Source organism: Balaenoptera borealis, assembly GCF_965194805.1.
Source record: "Balaenoptera borealis genome assembly, chromosome: 14".
NCBI classification, from domain to species: domain Eukaryota; kingdom Metazoa; phylum Chordata; class Mammalia; order Artiodactyla; family Balaenopteridae; genus Balaenoptera; species Balaenoptera borealis.
Window position 1 is genome coordinate 19,472,948 of NC_138875.1, and position 9,817 is coordinate 19,482,764.

Genomic DNA, 9,817 nt, shown 5'->3' on the forward strand with positions numbered 1-9,817 from the left:
AATAATTTATTTATTTGGTTATCATGCAGATGTGGTTTAATGGGAAAATTTCAAGGGTGTTCAGTTCAGAAATCTGGTTGTTTTATCTAAACCCTTACACAGTTTCCTGGTGTAAAAGGTGAAAATTGTGCCTGGTTAGAAATAATCCCAATGAGATGCATGGATAAGTGTAGTTTTTGAATGGGATCAAATGAAATTTAATAACTGTTTTTAAATCTAGATACTATTTTCTAGATTTTCAAGTCTGGATTGCATTACCTTTTGCATTGTATATAGCTAATTTGAACTGCACAAGTTTCTAGTACAAATAAATTTTTTATATTGTAATTAATGATGTTAACTATGATATTTGATCTTTGCTATTTGTCGAGATTTGCTTTGTTTTTCGTGTTAGTAAATTTTTATGCATAAGAAGAATGTTTGTGTGCCTAAGAAAATAACTTTATTGGTTGCAGTTTTCATATATGTCTAATAAATTGAGATTGTAAATTGTACTCTTCAAATTCTCTGTTCTTATTAATGTTTGCCCAGTTCTGAGAGAATTTTGATAAAATCTCTCACTATGATTACGGATTTTTCTATTTTTCCTTGCTTTATATATTCTGTTTATATTAATTTAGGTTATGTTATTGAGTGTTTACAGGTTCAGGATAGATACATCTTACTGGTGAATTGTACATTTAATCATTATTTTACAACCCTTTTAAATTTGAATTATGCTTTCTCCTTTAAAACAAGTTTTCCTACTATGATTACTGTTATTCCAACTTTCATTTAGTAATTATCTGCCTTTTAGATATTACATTTGTCTCTCATTTAATAATGTTAATGTATTACTAAAATTCAATATATTGCAATAAAGAAACTAAGACCTAAATAGATCAAGTTACATTTCCAAGGACACATACATGGAGAGTGACTGAGCAGCAGATAGATTTAAATACCAGCAGCACAAGGCCTCATGAACTTGAATTTTACTTTCTGACTTGAATCTCTCTACTGCTTTCTTCACCCTCAGCAATGGCCATTGCACTTTGTTGGTCCTGCACAGAACAGGCTTTAGTCTGAGTTTGCTAATTTGTCTGGCTGCCACTCTGGAGTATTCCATCTTCTTCCACAAGAGCAGGAACTTGGCCACATCAAATCTAGACCAGTCAGGGACCTTATTCCCCCAGTGATGCCTCTTTTCAATGCCATCCTCTTTCATGCTTTAAATTAGGTTAGCTTTTCATTTGGGATTCTGTCTAGTAAAGTACCTTCACCTAGATCTAGCTGATAACATCCAGGATTAATGTTTTCCTTTGAAATGACTAGGGAAAAACACTGTTGAACAATTTTGCCAATATACGTAGCTGTAATATCACGAGCAATAGGGGGAAAATACTTAAAAGTCACTCATAGCAATTTTACACTTAAAAATTATATATATACTGTGACTGTTTGTATACAGGCATATATTTTAGGGCTGCACACTGATGAGATGGTAAAACTCCAAAAGTGTTTAGATGTGAGTCACTCCAAGTATCAATAAACTATCATCTTCACCAGTGAATTCGCTTCTTCAACTTGAGCCTGAACCCTGTGCTGTGCACTGTGAAGTGCCACGTTCATCTCACTGAACTTCTCGGGAAGTTGTGTTTGACAGGCCAAGTCCAGTTAGCACAGTCCTGGCAAGGGACGTGTAGCTAACCTCCTTGGGTGTGGTCACCTCAGTCTGGCATTCCCTAGGAGGAACAGCACCTTAATTAATCCCCATCAAGCACTGTGCTGGTGGGTCCTGAGGAGACAATCAAAAATATACCATAACTGCATCTGACAAAGCTCCTCATGGAGACTTTAGGAAATTCAGGAGCATTGCTCTCTTTTTCTGCTGTCTGTGGAAGGGGCTATCTTTTCTCCCTCAACTGTGTGATTATAGAATCACCGGAAGAATTTAAAGGGGGACAGGAGTGATAAAATAGTCCAATACTTGTTTATTTGACTAGGTATTCAAAGGAGTGAATTCATAAAGTTGCAACAATACTTTATAAGTTATAATGGAAATTTAAATCTGCCCCAGATATTGTCATGGACACTCAATATGTTGTCTCATTTTTCTCAAAACTTTGTAAAGAAAATCTCATTCTTCTCAAAACTCTGTAAAGCTTTATCAAGGGGGTGGAATGCTCAAGATTTCAAGGTTTAAGAATGACACAGGGGCTTCCCTGGTGGCGCAGTGGTTGAGAGTCTGCCTGCCAATGCAGGGGACACGGGTTCGAGCCCTGGTCTGGGAGGATCCCACATGCCGCAGAGCAGCTGGGCCCGTGAGCCACAATTACTGAGCCTGCGCGTCTGGAGCCTGTGCTCCGCAACAAGAGAGGCCACAATAGTGAGAGGCCCGCACACCGCGATGAAGAGTGGCCCCCGCTTGCCGCAACTAGAGAAAGCCCTCGCACAGAAACGAAGACCCAACACAGCCATAAATAAATAAATAAATAAATAAATAAATAAATAAATAAATAAAAAGAATGACACAGAATGGATTTAAATTGCAGTAGGCTTACACAAAGTCTGCACTTTTTCTATTACAGCGCATGCTGCCCTCTGCTTGGCTGAATCTTTCACTGGGATCCCTGATGATACGTCACTTTTTTTCAGGGAACCCCCTAGACAACCACATCTAAAAAAGCCACCAAGTCGTTCTTTATCTTAGCACTCTCTTCTAATTTTCAAGTTAGTACCTAACAGATATATTCTGGTTTATTTGTAAGAAATTATAATAATAATTTTTAAAGAAGTTTAATAATCATGTGTTTGGTTCATAATATTTGTTTGTTGCCTATTTCCCTTCACAAAATGATGGAATGATGGAGACCACGAATGTTGGACATACCTTGTTTACTAGTCTAAATTCCATACCTGACATACATTAAGAAATTGATAAATATCTATTTTTAAAAAGATAATCCATTATTATTTTTTAATAGCAATAATAATAAAAAGATAGTCCAAAAATATTAAATGCTGTGTCCGTAAAATTTTACATTAACTCCAAAGTGCAAACTGCAATTATTACATTATATGCGGGGGAATAGCAAAGCTCATTTGCAACTTAACACCTATGAAATCATGATTAATATTTGTCAACAGTTTCCTTAGAGTTTTTAACTTCTTCCCTCTTCAATAAAAGACCTAAGGGAAGGGACTGAGCATATATTAGTGGTGTCCCATGTTTATATCAGTTACAGTTGTGAGAATCAGGAGGGACAATTAACGTTTGGGATGAATCAGCTTATCAACAATGCAAGGGACACATTTCATATTGTTAATGGCTCTTTTCTACCCAAAGGCTGCGTCTCATCTATTTAAAAGCCTTCTGCTGTACCTACAAACTTATTTCTTTATACGTAAAATCAATTTCTGTAAACGACATCTTTGCTTTTGAGAAAAGCTTCTTCCGAAAAATTTTTCGGGATAAAAATGGATACTCGCTTACCCCTATTGCCAAACTCCAGCAAAATACAAAACTTATCCCTCCTGGTTTGCACAACTGTAACTGTTGCCACTAATACTCTTTCATTCCATTCCCTTTAGGTCTTTTATTTATTAAGGGAAAATCATAATTAGATTTCAAAGAAATTCTCAAGTGACATATAATTCCTATTTATTGTGGCTTGTATATGTGGCCAACAGAGTCTGAAAAACTCATGTTAGCACTGTAATCACCTTGCAGGATAAATTGAGAAGGACTATTTGTCATTTCTTTACATTTGTTTCTTTACGCCTTCAACAAACACGAAGTGCTTCCCATTGGAAGACAACCCCCCGCTGCATTTTCCACAGCTTCTACCAGGAGACATCTCTTCTTACTCAAAGCACAGGCGCTCAGAAAACCAAAATAAAAGTAAACTGAAATACCAGAACAAGTTTTGCTGATGTGTCTTTTCTCCCTACACACTAGTTTCTTCTAGGTGGTTTAGTCATGTAAAAGCTATTTTTTTCCATCTCTTTCTTAAAGGTCTTACTAAGCACCAGTTTCAAATGGAATATGTTATATTCTTTAGAACCCTCCCCACAAGGCTGCAGGCAAAATTGGTGTAACCAGATTTGCTATCTGCTGAACCTTTTTAAAAAAAAATATGTATGTAAAATTAACCTTTTAGAAATACCTACCTTACTTAATCAGTAAATCTAGACAATACTGATATTCACCTGGATCTGCAGGACAGGGAGACTTTTCAAGGCCTAAGGGGGTTATCCTCAGGGATAAAATCACCAGATAATCACTACTTTCACACTTTAACAAATTAGCTTTCGCTTTTGCATTTTATTCTTCAGTTTAAACTCCACTTGCTGGCCAGCAATTCCAGATTTCTGCCGAGTACTCTTCCCACTGTCTTCAATTGACTCTAGCCAGTGGACTTAATTTCAGGGCTTAAATTCAGGAAGAAGTTTCAGGTTCTGAGAAAAGTATCAAATTCTGAATAAGATCTATGTTCTCAAGATTTTTTTCCCCTAAGTCATCACTGAATTCAATGAACCGGTAGACTGAACATAAAATGAAGTCATTTAAAATTATTCGTGATAAGACATGTATGAGTATGACGTAAAACTGAAGATTAAGGCTGCAAATCGTATGTTGGGCAAGAATTTTCAAGCTAAGTATTAATCTGAAGAATTGAGTCAACATTCTAAACTTGGAATACAAAAAATGTTTTTAAAAGAGAGAGGGAGATACTTTATTAACAAAAGTTCATGGAGCTATCTAGTATATTGTTATACCAACTAAAAATAAACTTTAAAAATTACTTTTCCATCACAGAATATTGAAAGGCTGTTACTAACCCCAACCTGATTTCCCTAATTTCCACTAGAAGCAAGGCATTGTCTTCAAAAAGATTTTCCCTGCTAAAGAAATATTATATAGCAATATTAGCATGTTATTTTTACATACTTATATTCATTTGCATTTAAGGATTTGCAAATTAATATAAGCTTTGTAAATTTTTGTTACATTTTGAAAAATATGGGTAGCATATTTATATAGTAAATATTCCATCAGAATGTTCTAAATATACCAAGTATGGAACAATAAAATAAGACTCAATTTCTCCCTCCCTCATATCCTCTGTCCCTCTTTCTTCTACAAAACTGAGTTTTAGAACTATAGGTGTGTTTTCCAAAGTTTGATACTTAAACAATTTGAAATCTCACTTAGGGTGTTCCAATATAGAAAATATATTGTACTTAATTTTTGAAACACTAAAAGGATTTTAAAATTTATTTTAAAAATTGCTTTCATTGAAGTCACTTTTTCGATACTGATGAATTGCTTTGCGTCTTAGTTTGATATTTTCTTTCCTGAAATAAATTAAATGACACTGTTTATCTTAAACTTTTCTATGAATTGACCATTAATATGACTCAACATTTTATTGAGTTATAAATATGTTTACCTAATACATTTTGGTATAAGTTTCCTAAATCTGATCTAACTTCTAAAGTAATAATCTAATCTGACAGTTTGACAAGGCTTTAAAATTTTCAAAGAGATTTTAATGCAGGAAATTTGTACCAAGCCCCCAGAAAAGCAACTTCAATTGATTTGTAAAATACTTAAAGGGAATGTCCAATTTTCTCTGTAGAGTCATCTTTATTTAGGTTTTCTAATAGCAAACTACTCCCTTACCACACATAACCAGATTTATTGTTGAACAAGAAAGGGAATCTAAGATTATTATTTTTTTAAATATAACCTACTAATTGTAGTATTGAGTATAGTATGGTCAAGAGAAAGCAAACTAGATTTTTCTTCAGTGGCTTTACACTGAGAGGTACAGAATGGTCTAACAGCTTTCTGGCAGCCCACATTTATGACAAGAGTATTTGAAATCAGAAATAAACGAAGCATAAAAAGACTCCTACACTGCACCACTGCAATGATTAGAAAGGACCTTCTTTGAGCTTTGAAAACAGAAAGCAGCGAGCAAGCAAGCAGCCTGCAGCCCTGAGCAAAAGCTCTTTCCGATCAAAACTCTGTTGCAAATCCAGCTTCTCCTCTTGCAAACCCACAGGCTAGAAGAGGGAACCACAGCCACTCCAAAGTGGAGTTTCAGGCCCATCGTTAGTGGTTTCTGTCACCGTCTTGGTGCTTTTCCTTCATGAATGAAATATGTAGATGGCATCTTACATTGGATCCTTCAGTGAGGAAGAAGGTCAGAAGACGTAGTTAACACAGCCAGCACATTAGAAATCTGTGACCGATGTACTTACACCTCCAAATGCCTCCAGATTTCAGCCTCTGGAAATATCTAGCCCATTTCTTTATGGCACTGTTGCTTCCATCAGCTGTGGAAATTAACATAAAATAATATAGTAACCCAACAAGTGCTGGACAGTGTTCCAGAGCATCAGATTAAGTGAACACTAAAGGCACACGGACGGTGTACAAAATCTGAATGATAAACAGCAAGTAAATACCTTCCGATCCACCAGAAGGGGGAAGGATGCTGAACTGCTACGGCTGCTGCCTGCTCTCTTGTGTAACAGCAAAGGCGGCTCAATCCCTCTGACAGGCGGTGAAGCTTGGCTGCCTATTGGCGTCTGGGCGGTCCTAGTGCCGGCCCCAGGTTAGCACACAAGGTAACTCTGAAGAGCCTATTTCTTGTGATTCTTCTAGTGGGTTTCATCAAGGGTTTTTCGGGTACGTCAGCTCGTTAAGCATTAGGGCAGTGGGGCTTGGGTTTGGAAAAAGTGATTAGTAAACAGGGTTTCTAATGTTTCCAGATACTGCTGAAACAAACAAAAAGATTACAGATGATCTTGTCTGTTAAATAAACTGTGCTATGGAAAATATTAGAGCCAGAGGGCTTATAGAAAGAAAACTAATTCCCACATATACTAAATTGACTGCAATCCATGTCTTTTGCTCCCCCCACCCCACTATATTTAAAAGGTAAAGGGAAAAAAAATGAAGAAGTAGGGGATCTTTAAAAGCTTGAGAAATCTTTTCTTACCATTTGCAACAAGTATTTGTTAAAGACCTAAAAACTCCATGTTTAGTATATTCTGTTTAGAAGTCTCCAATAAAATAAATGCAAAGCAAACAAAATAGAGACCTATAGGAGCTTATTCTCTAAGAGAGGCAAAACGTACAAAACTCCAGATAAACACCACCCTCCATCTTTCTCTATTCATTTGCCCCACTTTTTTTCCCCTTTGTAGCACCTTTTCCCATATAACATTTTAACTTTTTTATTTAGCTACTGTCTAACTCCCCACAGCAACATAAGTTCTATGTGGGAATCTGTTCTATTCACTTTGATGGAGTAATACTTTGAGTACCTGGAAGGTTACTTAGCACATAGTAGGTCCTCAGGAAATAAATATTTGTGGAGAGAATGAACAAGACACCAAGCTAAGAAATTACACTAAAGAAAACAAGTACAAAAGTTAATCTCTTAACTGATTAAATTCAATTGGCAGATCTCTCTAAGTTGTTTTATTTAAGGGATTGTGTTGAGTTTATATTTCTCTTTAAGAAGCTTATAATTTAGGGCTTCCCTGGTGGCGCAGTGGTTGAGAATCTGCCTGCCAACGCAGGGGACACGGGTTCGAGCCCTGGTCTGGGAAGATCCCACATGCTGCGGAGCGACTAGGCCCGTGAGCCACAATTGCTGAGCCTGCACGTCTGGAGCCTGTGCTCCGCAACAAGAGAGGCCACGATAGTGAGAGGCCTGCGCACCGCGATGAAGAGTGGCCCCCACTTGCCGCAACTAGAGAAAGCCCTCGCACAGAAACGAAGACCCAACACAGCCATAAATAAATAAATAAATAAATAAAATAAAAAATAAAAAAATTTAAAAAAAAAAGAAGCTTATAATTTAAATGTAGAGAAGAGATATTAATATATGTCTGCAATCAGACAATTATGTGCACATATAACATTTGCCATAATGGAGTAAACAATATAAGTCAGGATGTGCAATACTTGCTAGGGGTTTTGTTTTGACATTATGAATATGGTGTTCAGCCAGGGGATTGGGTTTGAGAATTCAACACTGATTTCTCCCCCCAAGTACTTAGTTAGAGTTTGGTTTCCAGTAGGCTGTTTGGTTCAGAAGGGATCAGAATCTGCAAAGTCAACTCCACTAAGATTTATTAAAAGAGTAAATATAAGTACTAACACAGGTGAAGAGAAGGAAGGCAGGTAGGTGGGTGCTACAGGCCCCAGCTCAAAGCCTCAGGAAATCAGCAGGAGTGTCTAGCATCCTCCAAGAGGTGGTTGCCTTGGAACAGTGGGGGGCCCCTCACACCTAGTGGTCCAGGAGGTCAGACCTTGTAGGTGAGAAATGGCAGCCAGTAGCAAGAGTTCTGACCCATAACAAGGTCTGCTGGTAAGGCTGAGGCTCAGAATTTCAGAGACCAAGAGGGGAGAGAGAGAAGATGGAACATCAAAGTAAGACTCTCCCCATGAAGCACTCAAGGCGGAGTGTTCTTAAAGGAAATGTACACACCCAAAACTCACAGGGTCAGACTGAGCCCAACAGTAAGGGGCAGTCATGCTTTTTAAGATCTAAGGATCTGGAAGTCAATCAGTTGGACTGATCTCAAGTCACATGCAGGTCAAGCAGCTGTGACTGTGTTTGGGGGAAGAATTGCCTGAAGAGAGAGTCAGGCTAGTCATTAGAGAGTCAAGTTAAGCCAGAGTAATTTTGCCTCATGAAAGAAAATTGGTTTGTTGAGCCCACAGATTATGATTAGTTTATCCATTGCAATGCTTTCCACTCTTCTCAATTTAGCATGTTTTCTGAAATGAGATTCTGTTTTAAAGAAAAAGTTGACTACCAGCAAAAGGTGCTAACGCACGCTCCAGAGATGCTGATAAGTACATAAGGTGTGTGGACGAGACTGTAGCAGAGGAATGGCTGTGGCTGGCATAAGAGGGAGGCAATACCCCTCCATCAAGCCTCTCTTTGTAGCCACTGATTTTTATGAGTTGGAGAGTATCCTGGGGAACGATGCACTATGTCCATGGTTGGGCCTCAGAAAAATACTGACATGTCGTATTTGCATGATACCAAGTGGAGTAGGGCTGCTGAGAGACATGTCACTACCTACATAGAAATTTATAAAAATCAAAAAGATTCAGCCAACATAAAATAAAACAACCTTGATCTAGTGAATATAGGGGAATAACAGAGAATGTACCTTCTTTTTATACAAATATGGAACATATATCAAAATTGATCGTGCCTTAGGTCATAAAACAAGTTGCAAAAACTTCTAAAGAATCAATATCACACAGACGATGTTCTCTGGCCAGAGTGTAATTGCATATGTCAGCGATGAAATGATAAATCAAAAACTCCTATACAGTTGACAAATAAAACCACACGTCTAAATAATTCATGAGTCAAAGAAAAAATGAATACACAAAGTTAAAAGTAATTAGAAATGTACAATCATAAAAATACTACATATGGGAGGCTATAAAAGCATACTTAAAGATAAATTTATAGGGCTTCCCTGGTGGCTCAGTCGTTGAGAATCTGCCTGCCAATGCAGGGGACATGGGTTTGATCCCTGGTCTGGGAAGATCCCACATGCCGCGGAGCTACTAGGCCCGTGAGCCACAACTACTGAGCCTGCGCGTCTGGAGCCTGTGCTCCGCAACAAGAGAGGCCGCGATAGTGAGAGGCCCACGCACCACGATGAAGAGTGGCCCCCACTCGCCGCAACTAGAAAAAGCCCTCACACAGAAACGAAGACCCAACACAGCCAAAAATAAATAAATAAATTAAAATATATATATATAAATTTATAGTCTTCAGTTAGA

The 9,817-nt window shown here is 37.6% G+C and overlaps 1 protein-coding gene across 2 annotated transcripts in view; it reads right to left on the reverse strand.

The window, feature by feature from the left end:
- The window catches only part of RAB27B (RAB27B, member RAS oncogene family), a 167,113-nt gene extending 160,194 nt beyond the window's left edge, over positions 1 to 6,919 (reverse strand). The window contains exons 1-2 of one of the 2 annotated variants that reach the window (XM_082353429.1): positions 6,460 to 6,919; positions 6,253 to 6,327 (exon numbers count right to left, since the gene is read on the reverse strand). The gene's annotated coding sequence lies outside the window, so the exon portion shown is untranslated. Of the gene's footprint in view, positions 1 to 6,252 lie in introns of both variants that reach the window. The other variant, XM_082353428.1, reaches the window with a different exon arrangement.
- Positions 6,920 to 9,817: the final 2,898 nt, after the last annotated feature.